At 35.6% G+C, this 23,775-nt stretch overlaps 1 long non-coding RNA gene across 1 annotated transcript in view; it reads right to left on the minus strand.

Moving 5' to 3' along the window:
- Positions 1 to 23,775, minus strand: part of LOC105087009 (uncharacterized) — a 137,017-nt gene that overhangs the window by 68,666 nt on the left and 44,576 nt on the right. The window contains exon 3 of the long non-coding RNA XR_004132339.2: positions 9,605 to 9,738. This is a non-coding gene — a long non-coding RNA (uncharacterized LOC105087009). The remainder of the gene's footprint in view (positions 1 to 9,604; positions 9,739 to 23,775) is intronic.

The raw sequence follows: 23,775 nt of genomic DNA on the forward strand, positions 1-23,775 counted from the left end.
AATTATGTCAAGATGCTAATATTACCTTCTAGGCAGTAATCATATTGCCTTTGTTTCACTGATGTGTTTACTCCTGGAGCCTCCCGAAGTATGATACACAGAGTGATGGGATTGCAACGGTGTTTTAACACTAAAATGTATTCAATTTCAGGAAAGAAAGAAAAATAAAAACCTATAGGCAGCAACTCATTTTTTAATAATCAGAATGTATGGAGTAAATGTGAAGGTATGTTCTCTTCAACCAATAAACACGCTATGCTAACAGCTATAATGGAAGGTTAAAATCCTAGTTTTGAAACGAAAGCTTCACAATGATCATATTTATCAGTAATGTATTCAGAATCATTTTGATTTGTCAAAGATCAGTTTTATTTTGCTCTGTTTTCTTTTACTTAATAGACAATATTTTTCACATGAATACTTTTTTTTCAGGAAAAATCAGAATTGAATTTTCAACTTAATTGTAATTCAAAGGCTAAATTATTCTTTTTTAAAATTAATGCATTACTATAATTTATTTTGGGACACATTCTATTTATTTTTTCCTTCAAGAATTACTTAGTTTTTGCTCAATGACCTGAAAATCTGAAATCTGACAAACACCCTCCCTAACGGGGGCTTTTAAATCAGAGCTGCTTCTTTTTTTTCCAGTATTTATGAGATTTGATGTCTCTTCCATTGTAGGAGGGTATCAATATGCTATTTTCTGTTCGTTACACTCTCTCAGCATCTAATTTTTGTATTTATTTCTAATGTGTATGTGGTGTATCAACTGTACCACTGAAGAGTCTCACCAGTAAGAATCATCTTATCTTTTGAAATATAGGTTTACTAAGGAAAGAGTCAGTTGATTTTACTATTCCCAACTGGGAATTTATGACCTTATTTTTGCTTCTATAATCTAAAATCTGATTAATCATATATGGGCATGTTTTACTTAAGATGTTGAAGACTAATATCTCAACTAATTATGACCAATTATGAGTAAAATCAAGATAAGATTTTCTTTCAAAAAAGTAGTTGTGTTATTGTCTATAGCATTATAATCAAGGAAATATAAAATTCTGCCTTTGTCTTCAGTAAGCTTACAATTTTGCCTGGAAGATAAAGGCTAAATACATGACAAGTTAAATAATAATAGAAAGACTGAAAAAATAAAAACAAAAACCAGTCGACAGTAGTTAATGTCATCTGATTAGTCAACAAAGGAGTGATACAGACATAAATTGGCACGAATTCAAAAGAAGGAAAAATTTTAAACAAAATCCTTTAAGATGATTGCACCCTGAAACTACAAGTTATTTGCACATCTGGGTACTCTGAGGATAATGAAAGCCAATTTAGTCTAGCTAAAAGATGATACTAGCTTTTGTCTCTTAACTTGCAATGAAACAACTTAGTTTGAAGTGTAGAACTCATCAATAATTGATCTGAATATTCCAGCCTTTCAACTTGTGTAACTGAATTACTTTTGGTTCATTAACATTACCCGAAAGTCATTTATTTTAATATGCATTTGGATGACAGTATTTGAATTGTAAATACTTCCACTCATTTTTTTCCTTCTCTTTTTTAGCTTATGTGTAAATCAATTTACTGGAAAGATAAGAAAGTTTCTTCTGTGCTGGATTTTTATCACACAGCCATGAGAGAAGGCGGCTCAAGGCATAGCCACTTTATATGAATGCTTTAAAAATATTACATCAGTAGTATCTCCTAAAGAGTATAAGGAATTAGTTAAACTCCAATACATTGTATATGTGCAAACATATTTAAGCAAGATGGTCATAAGTGCAATACCTGAGATTCAATCCAAAATTGGAGATAACTGAGACAATTCCTCCTATATCACAATGCATAGAATGGAGTTACTATTTTGTTTCAAAAAAATGCATGATAGAAAGTGTTATATGTGGAAACCAAGGTCTACAAGGGTTAACTAACTTGTCCACAGTATGGGGAGCCAGTGGATTGTAAACTCAACTCTGCAGGTCTCCAAATTGTATAGTCTCCTCATTATACCCTTGTAGTATGTTGGTATCTCTAGGAAGCAGATTCTTAGATGGAATTTAGTTGCAGGATGTTTATTGAGGAGTGTCCTTGGAATCAACCATTGTGGAAGGAATGGGAAGGAAGCAGGACTGGACAGATAACTTGCAATGCAAACCCAACAATAATTTTGGCCAAGATCATGGGGCGATCTGGAGCTAAAACTGACTGTCAAAATTGTTCTTCACTAGGAAGAAATGGATGCGCCTTTATAATCACATTTATTGGATCTGGGTCACTCAGTGAGGGTGTGATAAGACAGAGGATTTGGTGTTTATAGTGGTGGGGTGATGAAGAAAGCTGTTCTCTGCAACTGAAATTATTCCTGAAGTTAGTGACGGTTGGAGGCTATCTCTGTCAGCACTCCGTTCATCTAGGGCAACAGATCCTTTCTTAAAAGAGAATCTAGATAAGGTATTCCATGTCCACTATAATTCACACCTTGTGCTACCCAGCTTCGCTTCTTTATAGGGCTCATCACAGGTCCTTGTTGCTGGCAGGTTGGACCTTTGCCCACCATAGTAGCTACATCAAGTAAGATCTCATGGCTGTGGACTCAATAATAGTCTCCATCTCTGTCACTGTGATCACTCTGTTCATACTTCATTGTTCCAGCAATATGGTGGCCAATGACAGAGGCTAGGTAACTTCGAATGATTGAGCCATTCTGTCTATGTGGTTGTTTAGTGATTTTTCCATGAAAAATGATTTCTGGTAGGCATTAACATGTGGTACAGAAATTTTCACATTCTCCTCCCCCCATTTCCACATGTCCCTCTACTTTTTTCTACCCCAAGACCTTCTTGTCTGTTCTCCCAATTTGTCTCCTGCCAGACTTCTGACCAGACCATTCCTCACTGCCAATAAGCCAGGCCACTTTTCTTTCCACACAAAATGGAAAACAACTGCACCTCCTAAACTCTACTGTTAGAGAGAATTTTTCTTCACAGCTTAATTTTAAGGTCAACCATGTGTGAGGCTGTAGTGCAGCTAGTGTCCACTTGTTGCTTAAATTCATAAACCAAACCAAATGTGTTGAGAAGCTGGAGCTGGTATATTGAATTAAGAATATGCAGAGTGTGACTTGACAAATGAGGGGGCACCAGCCACCCACACAGGGTTGGCAGGATCTTCCTCAGCATCTTAGCTCCTCCTTTGGGGAAATAAAACCATGGGGTTGTTTTGATTGAAGGTGCAGTTTTCATACACCCACATAAAGGAACGAGAGTCACAAGATTTATCACATACAGACCTCAGAAGCACGAAGTAGGGGACACAGTAAACCAGCATAAGGGCAATCCTTGGTCTCAGTCCCAAGTGAGTAGATTTCACCCAGGGAAGCTCCTGAGGAAGTTGCTAAGCAACACTGGGTGTGTTCTCTAACCCATTTCTTCTTTAGGGCCTATTTAAAGCTGGCAATCTTTCACATCATGCACTGTACTGATGGGTGCAATACTCCCAAGAGTATCATATACTAACTCTGGAACCCAAAGAAGCATAATAGGGGGATACACGTCTTTCATTATGGCATGAGGTACAAGAAATGAAAAAGTACTGATAATTCTTTTTGTCCTACCAAATATAATTTAGGCAACTAGGATTTATGAGTGAGAATATTTTTCCTTTTTTCTTTGAGAGTAGCTTTCACTCCAAATCTGCACAATGCCTATTCTTTCAGCCAATTATTTCCAAATGTTATATTTGCTGCTTGATCTTTAGTAGAAAGAGCAATGAACGAAAAATCAGGACTCAGGATTTGAGTTTTCTTTTACTTTGAACTAGGGCAATAGTCACTCAGCTCCTCTGTGACTCGTTTTTTTTCTAACATGGATAATGCAAATTAGTAACACCTACTGACCTATCTCATAATATTCTTGAAGAACTTAATTATTTCTTAATGTGTTAGAATATATATAACAATTATTACTCCAGACTTATTTCATACAGCAAGAGGACCTGTTTAAATCTGTCAGGAACATAGGAAAAAGGAGCCATTTCACCTTAGCAGTGAAATTGTAGGTTTCCACTAGCAAATTAGTCAGAAGGAAGAAGAGTTAGGGAAACCCTGTAATTTATTGCTCAAACTGGGAAATTTGGGTAATAAAAGGGCTATTAATAATAACCCCAGGACAACAGATATAACTGGGCATTATACCAGGCAAACTGAGTTACGTGGTCACTCTAGACCTGGAACACTAGTCTTGAAGCGGCATTTACATAGACTGTATAGCATTTTTTACTGATTACGTGTCTGTTTTTTGTGACTGAGAAGAAGTGGACTGACAGAGATTTTCAGGCACATAGGGACTCCCAAAGAAAGGAAAACTGTTCAGAGTTAGATATGTAAAATTAATTATAGAAAAATAGATTACAAAAACTGAGAAAAGATTTGAAAATTTGTGTATCTGGAGACTCCAAAGGAGAAAAAATATTTTAAAGCATTTAATTTTCATATTCTAGCAAAACTGAAAAGTCATGAAAAAAAAGTGTGGTTTATTTTGCAGTCATTTGAAAAATTATACTTAAAATGGAGATAGGTGAGGATTATATTATATTCCAGATTGCTTTATGCACCAAACATTATATTAATACATATATTTTAAAAGTTAGATTATAGGGAGAAAATACTCTACAATTCTTCAAAAGATGATATACTTTATCAATGAGTACATAAAGGAGGACACTACATTATAATAATGGAAAGGAAGATGATTTTACATTATGAGTATCTTACTTAATCAATATGAACTGAAATAAGTGTTGCTTTCAAATTTTACAGAATAACTTAGAAAAATTATGTGACCAGTTAAAGCCAAACAACTAGTAAGTGACCAAATTAGGAATCAACTTAATTCTTGACACAAAATAGTCAATTACTGTGAAAAATAAACCATCAAACTGTGATCAATATTTGAATTGATAAATTATCCAAAATCATACAATGGGCTCCTGTATAGAATCAAAAATGAATAAAATACTACAGTACTCCAAAATACAATTAAATTGTCCAAAAGTAATATTGAACAGAAGAAGCCAGAGATGAACAATACAGTATAAACACATTTATATAAAGCTCAAAAATAGGCATCACTAAACTATAATGATTAATAATTCTTAATTAGGTATTAAGTGTGTAAGGGAAAAAATAACTGATTATCATAAAATTCAGAGTAATAAACTCTCCCTTGAAGGCGGATTTAGCATGTTAAGTAGTATGTATTGGGCTTCTGAGGTGGTAGAAATGTTCTTTATTTTTATGTGGGTTATATTTATATACAAGTGTTTATTTGTTGAGAAATTATTAAACTATATTTTATGTTTTATATACTTCTCTGCATGTGTGTTATATCACAATGCAAAGTTTTATAGTTAGTAAGAGGAACTAATGGATATTTTTATGCCAATAAATGTTGAAAATTATTTGGAGAATTGTATTTGTAGAAATATGAAATATATCAGAATTGACTGTAAAAGAAATAGAAAACCCAAAAGAATCATAACCATTAAAGAAAGCACATCTAAATTTTAGTGCTCCCTAAATGGTTTTAGAGAGTTCTACTAAGTATTAAATAAACAGATAAGCTCAATTTATACAACCATTTTTAGAGTAGAGAAAATCAGAAAGCACTTCCAAAGTATTTTATGAGAATAATAAAACCTTCATATCAAAATCAAAATCAAATAAGAACTAATAAAAAAATGAAAATTACAGACCTATACCACTTCTGAACATAAATATCTTAAAGTGCTAGCAAATACAGAAAATTATAAAAAAGATAGTATACCATGATACAGTTGTGTTTATTCCATGATTCTATTTATAGAATATTCATGAAATGGCAAAATTATAGAAATGCAGAACATATTAGTGGTTGCCAGAGGTTAGAGACTGTGGTACATGAGTCGGATGTGGCTATGAAACGGTGACACAAGAATCCTTATGGTGATGTAACTGTTCTTATCTCGACTTTATCAATGTCCTTATCCTGGTTATGATATCACACTATAGTTTTGTAGGAGACCTCACTGGAGGTAACCAGGTAAAGAGTACATAGAAACTCTGTACTACTTCATACAACTGCAGGTAAATTAATAATCATCTCAATATAAATAACTGAAAGAAGTATATTTACAATTGTTAAAAATAATAACTCTACCAGTTGAGCTTGTAGTCCACCTCAACTCTTCCTCCTCACCCATTCTGTCATCCTCCTACCTGTCTATCCACGCAAATCGCTGAATTTATTGCTTCCTTTTGAGGGGCAGGAGATAATGAGGTAAACATGACTATGCTTTTAAAAAAGAAAAACATAACTGCTTCTGTCTAATTATTCAAATTAGTTTATTCTTTTGCCTGTTCATTAAACTTAGTTTTAATATAATAAGACATAGCATAGACTTAGAATCTGAGTGATCATTGTGATGTAGATGTTTATCATAATTTTCTACTTCAAATACTTAGAATCTTGTAGACTTCTGATTTTAAAGCATGGCAATTGATACTGATTTAAATAGAGGTATCTTTCCAAAAAATTTTGTATATACTTTCCATGCAACTATATATTTTTTAAGTTTTTCATTGCATAGTCTAGTAATTCATACTGATTTTTATTAGGAACATTTGTTACTGTTTTGAGTATATTTTTTCATTAATTAGCTTTTTTCTTTCTTCCTTTATAAAAGATACCAATATAATTTTAGTATACAGTTATTCATAAATGAATATAGTTCTGAATTCTGCTGAGAAACCCTCCATTGTGTTTTCACTGTATTCTTGAGTACATTTAATCCTAGCTTCTTGGAGGAAAATCAGACTGGGGTTCCAGTCACCAGAGGCAGTCCTAAAATTGTGAAGAAACAATAAAATTGGCATTTCTGATTCTCATCGACATCGTGCAGCTGTGTAGATAAATAAATCATATGGGGTAAATGTTTCCGTTCCATCTAATTGGACTGTACTCTTATAGACTAGCCATGCTATGCAAAAATAGTTATTGCTCTCTTATATCTTCATTTTCATCATCATCATCATCATCATCATCATCATCATATCTTATTCAGATGAGTTGATTAGAAAAACTCTAATGAGTTATAGGACTTGATATCATGCAAATGCACTTTTTCGCTAGCTGATGAGTTTATTCTCATCTTTCGCTTAAGAATACAAACTCATAACAAGGGTGAATCAAGCCTATGCATATGTAATGATGTAGAAATAGTTCCATTCTGTGTATGTGTGTATGTGTGTCTGCAGTTCTCTTGTCTATTTTTCTACAACTCTCTTTTCAATAAAAGTTGCTGTAAGCTTTTTCTACTCTTAGACCAAAAAAAAAAAAAAACCATATCCCTTCATTATTAAAAAAGCTGGACATTATTTGGATTTTGGTTTATAATGACCTTTGAAAAGGATTTTGGAGAAATAATTTAAGATCATCATCAAATTCTGTAAAAGCTTCCATTTGAAATGTTAAAGCATTAATATGACATTAACATAAATGGGCTGTGGTGCCTCTCATACCTTGATGTATTAAAAATAATCAAATATCCTTTGACTACAAAGATCTACTTATTAAAATCATTAATATTACATATAGTGCATATAGGTAAAATTTGCACCAAAGCACTTCACAACTGAGATGGTGGAGAGTCTGAATTAAATATATGGAGGAAGTTATCTTAAATAATAATCATTTCAGAGTAGTAACCTCTCTAAAAATGATGGCTTAGAGCTTCCACATTTGGTATTCAGCAAGTAGTTAGCCTGTCAAAACTGCCAATGCTGACTGATAAATGTTCAAAAGACTCTACTGGAATATTGACAAACCCTCAACTTGTGTGTATTATGGAGATAAGGGGACTAAATTTATATTTACCCTAGCTCATAGCCCAGCCCTGAACTTTATAAAACAGAAAAGCTTTGTTAATAATTTTTCAGGATGATGAACACTCTGAATAAGAATACACACACACACACACACACACAAACACACATCACTCCATCATTTTTATCACAAAAGCATATGACTTTGTATCAATCAGGGTTCTACCACAGAAACAGAAGTTGTAGGATATTTATATTAAGAGATTTATTGCAAGGAATAGACTTATGAGATTGTAAGGGCTGGCAAAGCAAGTCTGTAATTTATAGGGCAGGCCTCTGGGAAAGGCAAGCTGGAATTCTTGGGGACAGGGAAATGGAAGCTACTATCCATAGGTAAATTTCCTCTTAAGGAAAGCCTCAGTTTTGCCCTTACAGCCTGTCAACTGATTGGATCAGGCTCACGCAGTTTATCTAGGATAATCTCCCTTACTTAAAGTCAGTTGATTATTTAATCATACCTACAAAATCTCTACATCAGTATTTAGGTATTAGAACATAAAACTAACAATCAGGTGCACAGTTTAATGTTGTGGGTGTTTTGCTGCCTTTGACACTGTTATGATGTCGAATATTTAAGGTAATCACATCATAAATACAGTCCTTATGCTGGCTAATGTGGGTGAAATGCTAAATGTGTCAGTATACTGGCCATTCAAAAATTTATGACAGTGTCCAATAAACACTGCATCCTCTGAACCAAAAGTATTGTCAAAGCTCTTGAAGTTTTTCAGAGCATCTTCTCGCTGTACAATGAGAATCTCTAGAATCATTTACAATATTATTTGCACACTTTTCATAAACCAGGAAATAGTTCAGGTGGTGACATCTTTTCATATTGTCTCTCCTGATCTGCAAATTTCACCACCATGCTTTGCATACTGCTGTGCTATGATGTGTTTAAAGCATTAAACATAATAATTAATTAATCATTAACTAGCAGATTAAACAGTTTATATCACTTGTCTTACAGAGTGAGATTTTTATGCATTCTTAGAATGACATAAAGGTCTCTGTTGATTTCCTCATTTATCCTATGAACATTCATTGGACAAGGAGAAATTAAAAATTTCAATGAGAGAATAATTAAAGTAATGAGATCATGGTTAGATAGAGAAGGAGATGTAGGTTAAAGTGGACTTACTGACTTAGGAAACAGGTGATAAGATGAGAGAAAAGTAATTTATAATAATATTCAAGAGTGTAATATGGAATCAGATATACTTCACTTTGAATTACACATGTGTCACTGAGTAACAAATAATATAATATATTTGTGGCTCTTTTTCTTCATCTGTAAATGGGCTTAATAACTCCCAATCATTTCTTTAATAAATGTTTAATAGAGCAAAACATGTGAATCAGGTACTACACTCTTGATTGCACACACAATATTGAATGAGATGGATACCCTCCGTTTCCCTACAGGTCCTGTATTCTAACCTGCAGGGCTAGCACCTAAGGAGATGCTGTCTGTAAAGCACTTAGTACCATGCCGGACTCACAGAAAATAACCAATGAATAGAAATTTTTACTATTACTATAATTATTTTTGGTAGCGGGGCATCATATATGTAATAACCACGGTTTTCCAGAGAGACACAGCCAATAGGGGATTTATTAATCCACTGGAGATTATTAAATTAATACGGAGATTTATTAAAGCCATTTACTTACATGGTCATGGAGGCTGATCTGCCATTTGCAAACTGGAGATCCAGGAAGTCTGGTGATACAGTTGGAAGGCTTGAAAGCCAGAGCCAATGGTGTAGATTCCACTCTGAGCCTGAAGGGCCTGAGAACCAGGAGACCTAAGGGCAGGGAAAAAATGGATATTTTAGTTCAACAGTCAGACAGAGAGTGAATTCAACTTTCTTCCGCCTTTTTGTTCTAATTGGACTCTCAGTGGATTGTATGATGCCCACCTACACTGCAGACGGCTATCTGCTTTATTCAGTCCACCAATTCAAATGCTAATCTCTTCCAGAAACATTTTCACAGACACATTCAGAAATAACGTTTAACCAGATACCTGGGCATCCCCTGGTCTAGTCAAGTTGACACATAAAATTAACCACCACAAATATGTATGAAATTACTGCAGGAGATAGCTGGAAATCTGTGGTCAGAGTGGAATACAGAAAATAGTGATGAAGACTTGAAATGTTGTGGGAGGTATCATTTGATTACAATATTTCAAAGACTATGAGACTAAAATATTAGAAATGGCATATATTGGATATTAAATTATCAATTAATAGTGGAAAAAATGGAGTCAGAGGGAGATCTTGGGAAAATATCTGGTTAAAGGCAATGGTAAATATAATAGAAAATAAACACCACAGACTGACACAAATAATCACACACTGGAACAAGAACAAACCAATAGTATTCTTAGTAATACTACAGAAATTCTAGGCTCTGAAAAAGGACAAGAGAAAATCAAGTTAAATATCGGAAAGTGGGAGCAATTTATCATTCTTATATTCATTGAACAAGCATTTTGTAAAGATATGCCATGTCTTCAGCAGTACATAAAGATTTTCCTAGGAAGTGATATTCATGGAATTAAAAATGAATTAAACTTATCCGTGGGAAGAGGAGGACAAAGGGTGTTCTAACAAAGAAAAAAAGAGACAGAGAGAAAATAGAGTGTATAAGCGTATAAAAGTATTTGCAATCTAGATGGAGGGGAGTGATTGATGGCATATGTAAGGATGAAGCTGGAAAGAGACATGGGGTAATATCAATAAGGATCTTGCAAATTCATTTTTTCTCAAATTGGGAAAACAGAAAGCCTTTCCAAAGAGTATATAGGCATTGGCAATTATTGATAAATCAATATTCAGATCTTTTACTTTCAAGGTCATTTTACAAAACTGATCTATTTGAGAAGAAGGCTGATACAATAAGCCCTACATAAGTGTTAGTGATCATTGAGTGCTATTGTTAACCAGAGACGGGCAAGGCTCACTGATGTTTTTCCCGATTTATTTTTATTAAGCATGCAGTTTTTCACTAAAAAAAAAAAAAATAGATGATAGATAGATAGATAGATAGATAGAGATAGAGAGATATTTTCAAGAGCTAGTTGAGGACTTGGATCCATCCCAGTGTGCATAGTTGTGAGTCAGAATAAAGATTTCACAACTGTTTGGTTAATATAGACCTTACTAGATTACCAGAAAGGCACCCTAAAGGAATAAATGTGCTTTAATTGTCTTTATCTGGCCCTACACACAGCTGAATTCTCAAATAAGTCTGGCTGTAGATTTTGGCTGAGGAATTCAACCACTGATTGAATATGGCTAAAACTAGAAGGACGTATGATTTTGAGTCACTCTAGTCACACTGCCATACCGACAGGCTCCGAGGAAACAGCTCTGCTCATGTTTCTACACGTTCCTCTGACTTGGTTGATTGTTTCTCTGACTTGACTGGTTAACATGGAACTTCATCCGTTGTTGTGCAAATTTGCTTTTCACAAAAGCAACGAATGAAATATGCTGAACCAATACTCACTGCAGCATTAGGATCTATTGTTTGCTTCCTCTTAAAAAAATCAGCCAAATTACCCATTTAAATTATGACTGCTTTTCCATTGAGGACTTGTGACTTTGCTAAAGTAACATTTAATAGGCAGAACCCCCAAGATGGTGAAGGGTAGGTTCAACAAAAGACCACAGGGAAACTGAAATAGAACTGAAATAGAGCAGATTATTACTCCCAGGTCCTAGAGGAGGTACACAGCCTGCCTTGAGGGGTCACATAGGGTGGTCAAGGTAGGGGACAGACAGAGAGTGAGTAGCAGTACCTGGGCGCATGCCTTTATTCAAGCCCACAGGTTAAGGGCTCTGGGGTTTCCAGGTTAAGCTGAGATTGGTCAATTCAAACCAAGAAAAGTGGGGTTTTGGTCGTCTCCAAGGGAGTCTTATCTAAGTGGCACAAGGAGAAGGAACGGGGGGCAGAAGACGCTGTCACCACAATGGGCACTGGGGGACTCCTATCAGGAACTTACATTTAGTTGTGACTCTGTGGGTTGTTTCCAGAACATGCATTCGTGGGAGAGGCCAGTGTCAGTTCAAGGTCCCCGCAGGCCACTAGCCACACAAAATGGATACTGAGGCAGCAGTATTATGGAGTAGGTTAACTGAACTCTCAACAGGACTATAGTAAGTTTTGCTATTTTCTGTACTTGTGTTTTTAAAATCGCTCATTAAGGGCACAGATGTCTAGCTCTTGACTCAAACTCATGCAGTGTGGGAAGCAGATTCATTAACAGAGACATGGTGACTGGGAACCATAATAGATATCCCTCGGCAGGGAAAAATGGAGGTGGAAGGAAGATTCTCTCCACAACAAAAATTACCCTTATAAAAACCCTGCTTCTACCTGTCCTTGGTCCAAGACAGTAATTTTAGACTAGAAAACGATGCCTATCCAGTTATTGCTGGATGGGTGTATCAGTGTTAAAAGCTAAGGTATCACTTTGTCCTCTACACTGTGTGCCCTGAGTGAGTTAAGGGAGAGATTTCTTATAGGGGTCAGGGCCTCCTTGAGATCTTGGCTCAACTTCATTCTTTTGCTACAATATCCAGCCAAGTTCTTGTGTTTTACTATTATTTTGGAATTCAGGATAAAAGAACACATCGTAGACCTACAAGGAAATATTTGTGTCCCTTTGGTTTGTCACAGACAGTGTAGTCCTGACCATTTTACACTAACGGGTGTAACAGTCCCCCACTTTAAAATGAGTTTACTTACAATTGGGAATATAGTAAGATTTTTTAAAAAACATTTATGGAATGAATAAGTGATATATAAATGTCTCACTTTGTCATTTTGTCTCATTTGTCAATCACACATAAAAATGATTTTCAACTTATGTCACTACACTTTACTCTGTTTCACTCAGTTGCTCTAGTTGAACAGTTCTTGATAATTTTATACATTAGATGAGCTTGTGATGCTTTTAAAAATTTTAGACTGACCCTGGATATTCTAATATAAGGCTTTAGAGTAGAACCTAGGCTTTTTGTGCTTTAAAAAAATCTCCCCCAGGTTTTTCTGATATATAAACTTTGTCAGGAACTTTGCTAATGTAAGATAATTTGATTTTAATCAAACAAATGACATTAGTGTCCCAGAATGCATTGGCTTTTCTTAAACAAATTATGAAATGCTCACATTTCTGCCCATCAGTTTCCCTCCATCTAGAAAGCCCTGATATGCTAATTAACTCATAATCATTTTTCATGAAATTAAATTTTTTTCTTATCATCCCTCTCACCCCCATCAGCAGGCAGAGTCAAGCACTTACTGTAATGGAAAGATCAGAAGCTTATTAAACATAGTGATTTGAACTCACATATTAGCATCTGTTCTTTCTCAAAATCTCACTGAGAGAACTATCAAGATATTTTTATAGGTATAAATCCACCAGAACAAAGACAAGGGAAAGAAGTAAACATTAGGAAGAAGACAATGCAATTTTGAATGCTGGAATGTAGACTGATGAGTGACAGCTGACTTAGAAGAAAGGGCAAAGCTGACCCCCAGGAGTTTTTAAGGAAGGTGGGTACAGGAGCCTCAGAGGAAGCCTATGGTTCTTCAGGACCCTGGGTAGCTCAAGACTGGGAAGCAGCGAGAATTTTTACACTTGATTTGGGGTGAGCGAGGGGCAGGAAACAAGTGCACTGGTTAAGAATTTGTATTAGAAAGTTATTAGGCACCTAGAACCTCTCTCCAACTCCCTTCAGCCAGGTGACTACACCTCTTTCTCCCTGGTGGCTGGGGGTTTAATGTCTGGAAAGTTTTAACTAAAGTGTCTTTGAACATGACAATGCTGGCCATTGAAACAAAAACAAATAAATTAAATAAAATCCACATATTAAAAGGTGAAACAACAGTTTTCAGCCTGAAAACAGCTAGGCTGATACTGCCTACCAGAGCTTGGAGGATTCTCTGCAGATTCTGACAGCTACTGAAAAAGACTAACAAGACTGCATACTGGGTAACCATCTCTCATAGCCAATCAACCACTCCAAATTACAGCTGAAGTGCATTTAACACGTATTTACTGAATTCCTTCTATGTGCACAGCACTGTTCAACGTGCTGGGAGTAAATGAATATCTATACTGAGATGATAGATAGATAGATGATAGATAGATAGATAGATAGATAGATAGATAGATAGATAGATAGTGTATAGGTGTAATGTATATTCAAAAATCCCTGCTCTCATGGAGAGAATAATAAAAAGTAATAAAGTTCTCTTCTCTTACCTAATCATCTCACTCATTAAACTGTGGTCAGCTAACTTGTCAGTTTGCAAGTAGGATGAAATATCAGAGCTTTGACAGTTCTTGACTCCTGGCAGATGTTACCTTCCCTGCTATACCAAGACTGAACCAACAGAGCCTAGACTTATACAGACAGAGGGAACACATTTAATTAAAACTCCTTAGAGTTTATTGATATAGTTGTCAGAATCATCACTACAAATGTATCCCTTTCTAATAGCTCTGAATCTATATAAACTGGCTATTAGAGTAGCAGCCATACTGGTAGCTTTTTCAGAGCACAAACTATACAATTTTGAAATTATACTAACCTCACAAAAAATTATCACCTGCAGGTCTAGATTTTACTCTATAAGGCCAGCTGCACCTGGGTGATTGAGTCCCTCCTAAGACCAGTGAATATAAATATCAGTTCACTGTCTTAGTTTTATGCTCGAATATGCATTTTTTGCTTGAATAAGACAGTTTATAAATAAAAAATAAATATATATAATAAATATATATATATATATATATATATATATATATATATATATATATATATATATGACACCCAGTTATAGATGGTGCTCTAGAATATGATAGTACATCAGGGCTCAGAGTTAATCCCTGCTTTGGCATGTTGAGTAGGAGTGACTGTAGTCAGTTAAGGCTTAGTGAGGAAAGGAATGTATGCAAATATTCCATCCCTGCAAAAATTGATACTTCATTCATGAGCTAATCGAGCAGGTAATGAGGTGTCAACAAAAAACCTGATATCCACAGGATAATATTTTTTCATCTGCTCATTGAAAGCCTCCTTTGCAACTTAGACTTGTGTTAAAAAATTACATGGAACAAAAAACATCACACTATAGGTCCATTCTGAGAGATCTGTCCATGTAATTCTTTCCCAGAACTCCTTGCCTTCAGTCTCCTATATTGTTCTTTTCAAGTCCCTGAACCTCTACCAAATGATTAGTCACCACTCATGAATAAAATTATATCTCCTTCCAGCCATCTCCACCAGAAATATCCTTTCTGGGAAGAGAGATGCTTCTTCCAGGAAAAATGAACGACTGAACATATCTCCTTAAGTTCTCTCCCTTTGAAAACTTTGCTTTTCCACTTTTATTTCAAGGTCATGTATTAGTGGGGCTGTCATGCTACAGGTCTCCAGTCAGCGTATCATTTGTTATCCAGGCTCGCAATTTTCCTCTTCAGTCAGTCAGTCAGAGGAGAATCCCCATGAGAAGAAAGGTGGAGACTGGGACTGGAGTGACAGTGGGGCAAGAGCAGTTACACTGGGGGTAACTGCGCCACATGCTCATGGAACTTTCCTCGCCTTAGTCTCCTACTGGAACCAAGTCCTCTACGTATCACTTCTACTTGATGACCGTGGGATGCTGGTCATTCTTGAATTAAGGCCAGTAGTTCCAATAACACCCCAGTGATTACTGGCAGCTTAGGTCACTTGGTCACCTGGTATTCGGTCACTTAGTTTCTACTAGGGACGAAGAGTAAAACCAAAGCCTGTTCCTTGAAAGGAGGGTAGTACTGAGGAGTAAATTTCTCCAAATCTTAAGGAAATTCTCTGTGAACCACTTATCTTGGGGTTAGCTTTTTTTTTTCCTTAGAGGGCCAGATAGTAAATATTTTGGGTACATGGCCCATTCAGTCTCAGTCACAACAGCTCAATTTGGCCATTGCAGCACACAAGAAAGTCGTCAAAGACAGTAAGTAAGTGAATGAGCATGGCTGTGTTCCAATACGATTATAAAATCAGGCAGATGTCCTGCAGGCTGTAAATTTATTGAGCTCTGCTCTTACTGGGGCTTGTCACTAATTCTACAGAGCATTCCAGTCTTCAACAAAAAACTTGAGTAAGTTTGGATTACTTGTTTACAGGGCCTTCTGGTTTACAGGGTCAAGTACCGAGCTGGTAGGTAGCATTGTGCTTGGAACAATGGAGAGCCTTCCCTTGTTTTGGACTTTATTCAAAACTGGCCATCATTGAGGTCATTTAACAAATGGGTCAAACCCAAATGTTTTTTCCCAAACCCAAAGGGTGCTCTATAAAGCAGTGTGCATCTTTCTTAGTTCTAGTGAGTATATTGTACTTTAGAGTGGATTTTCCAAGTGTCCTGGAACACCAGAAACACTGAAATGACACAGAGCTGGCAGATCCATTTGTTCATGGGATTTTCCCTATAACTCATGGCATATATGTATTATAAGCTATCCACACTGCTGTCACTTCTTGCTTACTGGATTCTATTAATATGATGTTATTGATGTAGCAGACCAAGGGTTAGTAAGATTTTTTTTTTTTTTTTTTGGTCTAAGAGTAGAAAAATTTCTACAGCAATTTTTTTTCTCTAAAGCATCAGAGAATAAATATCTTAGGGTTTGGGGGCCACATTTAGTTCCTGTCACATATTCATGTGCCTGTGTGTGTGTGTGTGTGTGTGTGTGTGTGTGTGTGTATGTGTGTACAACCTTTTACAAGTGTAATAACCATATTTAGCCCACAGGCCTTACAAAAGTGGGTTGTAGGCTGAATTTGGCTAATGGACTATAGTTGTCAATCACTTTGGTAGCCCAATTTTATTTACTTTGAGAGTCTGGAAAAATCAAGGCTATGTAAAATTGAATTATGGCACAGATCCCAAAAACTGATTCAGCTCTAAAGCATAAGAACAAAGATATAATGGTATCTGTGTTGACTGAAAGCAAATTGCCTCTGTTGTTCTTTACCTTGTGTAGTAGAAACAAATATAACAGAGACAAAGGCCTTTACTGATTTCCAACCGCAGAGACAACAGAAAGAATAGACACTGTCGTGGTTATTTTTGTTGACATTCCCAATAAATACTGTCATTGTCCAAGATACATCTGTCTCTGAACAAACCAAACAGGTGAGTTAAATAGGGAAGTGACAGGAATCATCCCCTTGGTATCTTTCAAATCTTTGATGCTAGCCTCACACTCTGCAATCCCCCACGTATACAGCATTACTTTTCATCTATTATTTTGGAAGGAAAGCAAAATTATAGGGCCTCCTAATGGAGAGTTTCTGTCCCAGAATTAATGTAGGAATTCTGATCATTGTTGAGTATATATTCGTTTATCCCCAGACACACATAAGACCACATTATCCTTGTGGTCTACAGTGGTACTGCTAATCCTCCAAAGTTAGCATTAAGTCAGAATCAGTATTCAATCCTCCTCAAACAGTATGGATATTTTACTTTACTCAGTGCACAGTAAATCTGAAAAATATCTACAAGGGAAAGTTAAAAAAAGAAATTTAAAATACTTAAAGAACATTTTTATGACATTATCAGAGTTTCCTTACTCTCAAGTATACCCAGAGTACTTCAAAGCACTTGGATTTTGGGATTTGACACGGGTTTAGGAACTGGGGTACCAGACCATGATTATTGCGATGGCTCAAATCAGATGTCTGATTGGTGCACATGAAATATTTCCAGTCCACGAATTAAACAGGAACTTTCTGAGTAGCCATTGAATTTATTGCTAAGGACATCACGATCAACAATCACCAGTGAAGATTCATCTAGTTCAGACCATTCTGGTCTGAGTAGAGTATATGTACCTTTATCCCATAAATTAGAGCTGCTGCTTGATTGCTTCTAGCATCACTACTGAAAATAAATATCCATTTCATTAGCAGTACCTCTCACTGCCCCTTGGCCTGTAGAAATTAGCCATTACAACACTTACCAAAGATTCTGTTTCCACTCTCACCAACATATTTCTGAAAGTCGGGGTGAAGAGACTTTCTTGTGGACTTTACCATAGGACCTAGATCGGGATGAGTGTACAGGTGTATTTACCTACCACGTTACATCTGAAATTATTTTTTCCCTCCCTGCTATAGCTCACAAAAATACATTCCCACACAACTGTTTTCCAGATTTATGTTGACACAGTTTAGCAAAACCTTTTAATATTTTTGATTTGTAATCCTCTTTTGTAACTTAACTTTGTAACTGATCTCCTGAAACACACTGGGATCTGGCTAACGTTCTGTGTTGGAAACCAAATAGTGCTATACAAGGAGTGACGAATGAGGAGAAATTATTTTGTTCAACACGGTGACTGTCTCATAGGAATATATCATGGACTCTTCAAGCAAGGCAGGAATGGCCTCTTCAGGCTGAAGAGAAGGTTGCTGACTCTCATGATTGGAAGCATCAAAAGGATTGCTACTTAGGATCCTAACAGTATGCAGCTGAGCTGAGAATAAAATATCTGTGGCCATAATTATGTTTACACTGCATATTTATTTAACCAAAATTATGAAATACATTTTCTAGAAGAAGGAAGGAGGAATGTAAGGAAAGCAAATCTCCATCTTCTCTGGTAGGAATTTAACAACAATATCTAAATTGAAATGTAAAAAATACATACAGCATAATAATATTATAAGCATGCTATTTAGAAATAACAAGAAAATACAAGAGGAAAGAGCTAAAAGAGGTAAAACTGGTAGTGTCTGGGGAATAGGAAACCAGGGGGAGGCAGATGACCATTGGTTTTGGTTGTAAGTATTGTGATACTATTTGACTATTTAAAACTAGGTATGTGTTATATTAATTCAAGTTAAAAAAATATATATACACATATGTGTGCATATATATGTAAATATATTAGTTTTCTAGGAATGCTTAATAAAATACCATTGACTGGGTGGCTTAAACAATAGAAATGCATTTTCTCATAGCTCTGGAGGCTCGTAGTCTAAGATCAAGGTGTTGGTGGATTCAGTTTCTCCTGAGGTTTCCCTCCTTGGCCTGAAGATGGTGCTTTCTACTTAGACCCTTACATGTGGCCTTTCCCCTGGTGTCTGTATGTCCAAATTTCCTCTTCTTATAAGGACACCAGTCAGACTAGATTAGGCACTACCCTAAAGGCCTCATTTAAATTTAACTACACCCTTTAAAGGCCTGTCTCCAAAGACAGTGTGTCTTGAGGCACTGGAATGTCATTTCTACAGTGGGCTTCAATATACGAATTTTGGGGAGATATAATTCGGTCTGTAACATAATACATACTATATTATCACACAATTATAATATATACCTATTTTCTTCAACTTACAATGGGGTTACATCCTAATAAACCCATTGTAAGTTGAAAATATCACAAGTCAAAAATCCACTTGATACACCTACCCTATCAAACATCATAGCTTCGCCTAGCCTACCTTAAATGTGCTAAGAACATTTACATTTTCCTACACTTAGGCAAAAGCATCTAAGGCAAAGCCTATCTTATAATAAAGTGTTGAATATCTCATGTAATTTACTGAGAACTGTACTGAAAGTGAAAAACAGATGGCTCTAAGTATATAAATATGTATATAAATAAATATTTGTGCACTATATATCTATAATATATACTTATATATTATACAAATATATATATCTCCTCTCTCTTCCTCTCTTTCTCTCTTAGGGAGAGAGGAGAGAGAGAGAGAGGCTTTAAATTATGGCAGACTTTATTGGCAATCCCAATTTTGCCATGGTTTTTAGGAAAGTTATTTCTAATTTTCAAATATTTGTTTCTTGCTAATAAAACAGGATTCAATGGGTTAAATAATATGCTTTTTATAAAGTTCCTAGTCACCTAGCAAGCTTTCTGGGCACTCCCTGGATCTTGTACATTCCTGATAATACCCATAACAATTATATTAATGCATGAAATATGCATTTATACATGCTGTCATCCATTCGACAATTAATGCATATTAGCTATATTTCAGGGACTTTTCTGAGAATGAGTAAACGAATATGAGGTATTTCTAAGCTTCAAGAATTTACATTTAGTTAAGGAAACAAAGATGTAAACAAAAAGTGAAACATAAGTCTGTGCTTGCTATGACAGAAACCTCCATGACACACTCAGGAAGAAAAAAAACAAGGAAGGTCAATTCTACCTTTTAGGAGGAATGGAAGAGAAGGTAGATTTAACAAAGATTTCAAAACAGGGATGATGGATAACTAAGAACTTCACTGTTATATGAGAGTTCACTATAGAAAAAAAATGCATTTTAGGTAGTGCAAACAGAAAAGCAAAACAACTGAGAATAAAATGAACGGTCCATTCAGAAAAATGAAGAGAATAAATGTAGTTGAAACAGAAGGCACAGAAGGACTGTCGAGAGATTACACTGTATCAAATATATTTTCTTGGCATTATTTTATTTAGTACTGATAGTATCACTATAAGTAAGTACTCTTACTTCTTTTCAGGATATGAATGAGAAAAATAAGTTTATAAACGTTAAATTCACTGCTCTGTTTCACCTTTATAACAAAGGACAGACTCCAGGACTGAATGCAAGCACCTTTCTCTTTGTCCTTATGGTCAATTAATACTTGTTGTATAAGCTCTGAATAAAGGAATGGCTGACTAATGGATACCTTGTCAATGTGCTGAAACCATGGCTACCTATGAGGAAAGAAACTTTTTTTTAAAGTAAAAATAAACAGAGAAGCAAAGGTTTAATCAACAATTTGAAAGTAAGATTTGGTCTGTTTCAGGCTAGAATATACCCAATTCCACTGTTCTAAAAATAGCTTTGAGATAAAAGATTAAATCTGATTTGACATAGTTTTTTTTTCCCCCTTATTTAGGTTAAGACTACTGTGCATGCTAACCAATTGAATACTTGTTAGAACTTACTGGCCACCTTCTCAATGTATTATGAAGCCAGGATGATATATATGAAACATCCTTCATATGTAAGATAATTCATTTTTTTCTGGAAACATTTATTGACATTGATAGGTATCAAAATATTTAAAGGTTTCATGCACAGAAGCAGCCAATCACACTAGACCCATAAAACTGGTTTCATTCATTAAAGGCCATTTACTATGTTAAAAACGTGTGCTGTTGACATTTAAAGTCACTATTATTCTTTAAATGCTATACCTATCCTACAGCTACAGGAACACCCATTTGATGGTTGTCTCTGTCTGAGCTAAATAGAATGTCTGACCATCATGAATCTTTCCCTCTTCCTGAGACAAATAGACACAACACATGCTTGTTGTATCTTTGCATTCCCTGAGGCTCAGAACACCTCCACATCAGGGCTACTAGAATTTCTCCCAGAAGGCACCATTCAATTTCAGCGGTGCAAGGGGAGTGGGAGGGAGGGTTCCACTGGGAAAGTAATAATGTAGATTATAGGTTACACAAATTTTTTAACCGAAGTGTTAAAAATATCACCTTCAATATGAAAGTAATTTTTTGTTTTTTGATGGTTGTTATTTCCCAATCTTTTTGCAAATGCAAAAGACTGCAATTTCACCATTTAAAACTGATTTGACAGGAAAAAGAAAAAAAAACTCAGACAAAAGAAGATAACAGCATGTGTGTTAAGGTCTAAAAGTTTGGAAATTAACTACTAGAATCTCTTTCTTCAATCTCAATTATATTTTTAACTCCATTGTCATTCTAGAGTAGCTTTGAAGAAGTTCTATGAGTTTTAGGCTTCAGATTAATAACATTTCAGATAATTAGCAGAAGAATAGAGTAGCTTAATAGCTTTGGAGGCATGAGGCCTATAGAAAGGAAAAAAAACCTTCAGTTGAAATTGCCTTGAGGTCACATTAGTATTTAATCAACATGTGAGGGTTAATGGTAATACCGTGAGGCTGACTGGTTCCACAGGCAGAGATTCTTCTTTAGAAGTACACATTTCAATAGCAGATAATGTGCTTTAAAAGTTTGATAGCAATTTCCAGGAGTTTCCATTATTTTGAAATTAGAGACATAGATTATAACATAGTGAAAATTAGTCCTACTTTAATGAACCTAGAGTAACAGTCCATTAAATTCAGAATCCTGGGCTCTGTAATTGATAATTTAAAAAACTTTAACCATCTAGAGGTATAATACCATAAATTTTGATTTCACTCAAAAAATAGAAAATAAAACAATGCTCCTGTTTAAAGCAGCAAAGCAACTGTCCCTAAGGAGTGGGAATTGGATTCATTCTCTCATTTTTACATCAGTACTTTTACTCCTTCAGAAATGACAGAGGCAGGCAGGCTGATACGGAAATAACACACTCCCTTCCTGCTCTGCAAGCAACCCAGAGACAATGCAGAAACTTTAAAGACCTTTCCTGGTGCCAATCAATTGGGAGTTATATACTCTCTTTTGTCCCTCCTTCCTTACATGTGCATTTTGGCCCAGGATTATACCAAGGAGGAACATCACTATAACTTTGCAATTACATTCCAAAGCACTTACCAACACCTGATGCATTATATATTTACTTATTCTCTGTTTATTGTCTTCCTCACTAGAATGTAAGCATAAGCGGGACGAACGTTTTACTTTTCATTGTTTGTTTCTTTGTTTCTTTGTTTTGTATTTTTTTATCCCTAGTACCTTGAACAGTTCTTGGCACCTGGTAGGTATCCAATACATTTTTATAGAATGAATAAATGAATGGATTTAGATACCTGTTTAGTCCCAGGATCTCTTAACAAAAGTCATGATCACCTACTGTGTCAGTCCTTCCTGACATAATAGTAAATATTCTCTTGTCTGATCCCGGGGTCTGGAAATGTCTTGTCTGCACAAGGAGCAATTTCTTAGTGTTCTATACACAGCATCCTAAGTTTGATCAGAACACCACGTAATAGCTGAGGAAAGTAGGAGCCAGCACTTTATACGACTTAACATTCTAAATGAAATAACATGCAAAAATGCCGGCTACAGACTTACTTTCTTGTCTCTCTTCAGTTATAGCACTTTGTACATATATATCTTATGACATTTGAAAGGTTCTAGTTTGACTATGAACTCATTGTAGTAAAAGATTCTACCTTTCTTCGGGATAGGAACTGAATCATTTTCATGTTTTTATCTTAATGCTCTGCTTTGAATATATATGCTGTAGGTATTTTTGTGTAAAAATGTAAGAGATGGGTATTTTAACATGTCACAATTACGATTAGCCTTTGCTAGAATTACTTTAACAGATTAGAGGACAGTGTCTAAAGTTCTGAGAACCAGATGTATGGACAAATATGTTTTGATGAAAGGAGAGCAAGGAGTAAAATGAATATGGTTTTCCTATAATGAAACTCTAAGGAGAGTTTAAAGCCACAGACGTCTTGAAGAGGGACAGAAGAGACGCAGGGGAAAGGATGGTGAAGAATAAGATACACGGTAGTAAAGGTTACCAGCACCCTCGTTTTTGTTTTGCTAGTGAAGCAATTAGCCCCTCTCCTCCTCTAACCCTCACCACATTTTTGTCAGGGTGGCTCAGTGCCAAAGTGTCAGTCTTTGTCATGGATAGAGATCCCCAGAAGCAGACCCTGAGATGTCAGTTGACAGGTGGGAGATTTACTAAGAAAGTGCTTCGTGGGAAACTGGCAAGGGAACAGGGAAAGCAGAGCAGGGAAGGTTATGAAACGGAAAATCTAAATGAGATACCATCTCAGGCAAAGTTTTGCAAAAAGTGATTTCATCCTGATCTTGCAAGAGTTTTCTGAAAAGCAGGTTATGCCTC

This window comes from Camelus dromedarius, chromosome 32 (assembly GCF_036321535.1).
Source record: "Camelus dromedarius isolate mCamDro1 chromosome 32, mCamDro1.pat, whole genome shotgun sequence".
Classification (NCBI taxonomy): domain Eukaryota; kingdom Metazoa; phylum Chordata; class Mammalia; order Artiodactyla; family Camelidae; genus Camelus; species Camelus dromedarius.